The 709-nt window shown below is 64.6% G+C and overlaps 1 protein-coding gene across 1 annotated transcript in view; it reads left to right on the forward strand.

The window, feature by feature from the left end:
• H696_00222 (phosphatidate cytidylyltransferase) overlaps window positions 1-709 on the forward strand; it is a 4,755-nt gene that overhangs the window by 552 nt on the left and 3,494 nt on the right. The window lies entirely within an intron of this gene.

Below are 709 nucleotides of genomic sequence, written 5' to 3' on the forward strand. Positions count from 1 at the left end.
CCGGGCAGGCGGAAATGGCCCAGCAGACCTTCTCGGCGGCCTGCTGGTGTCCTCCCCCGCCCCCGCCTGGCCAGGTGTCCACCGGGACCGGTCGACACAACACTCGTTGGCGATTGCCGAGCTGGGGGCCGGCGGGGCCGCGGCGAGGGAAAGACTCGAGGCCGAACATAGCACGATATGATCGACCCGGGCGACGGCTTTTCATCTTCCACCAATATAGGCCTTTTATTTTTAGCTGTCTTTGGCTGTTCTACGTCTGGTTCCTCCATCCGCGAGAGCCCCTCTTTTTTTGGGGGGGGGGGGGGGGACACAGCTGTGCGTTTGGCCTGGCTACCCCCTGGCGACAATTGCCCTCTCCCCCTCCCTCTCCCCCCCCTCTTAACGATATGTATCAGGAAAACAAACAAAGTAGAAAATAAACAACAAAAAAACCCCCCCCCCCCCCCCAGGCCCCTCCCTTCCTAAAATGGTGGCGGGCCGGGAGGGCGGGCCACGAGCCGGGGCAAGGTCGGCCACTGGACGGGGCAGGGTGCCCCCTTGGTGGAGTGGTCCGGCGGCTTCCACCACACCCGTCCAGGAAGCGGGGCAGCTCACCACCCCCATCCATCGCCCTCTGATGCTCCTTGCCCATTTTTTTCCAGGCTGCCTGCCCCTCTGAAAAGCCGGCGTCAGCCCGGGGAGGGGGGGGGGGGACAGGGACAGGGGAGGG

This window comes from Fonticula alba (assembly GCF_000388065.1).
Source record: "Fonticula alba strain ATCC 38817 unplaced genomic scaffold supercont2.1, whole genome shotgun sequence".
Classification (NCBI taxonomy): Eukaryota; order Rotosphaerida; family Fonticulaceae; genus Fonticula; species Fonticula alba.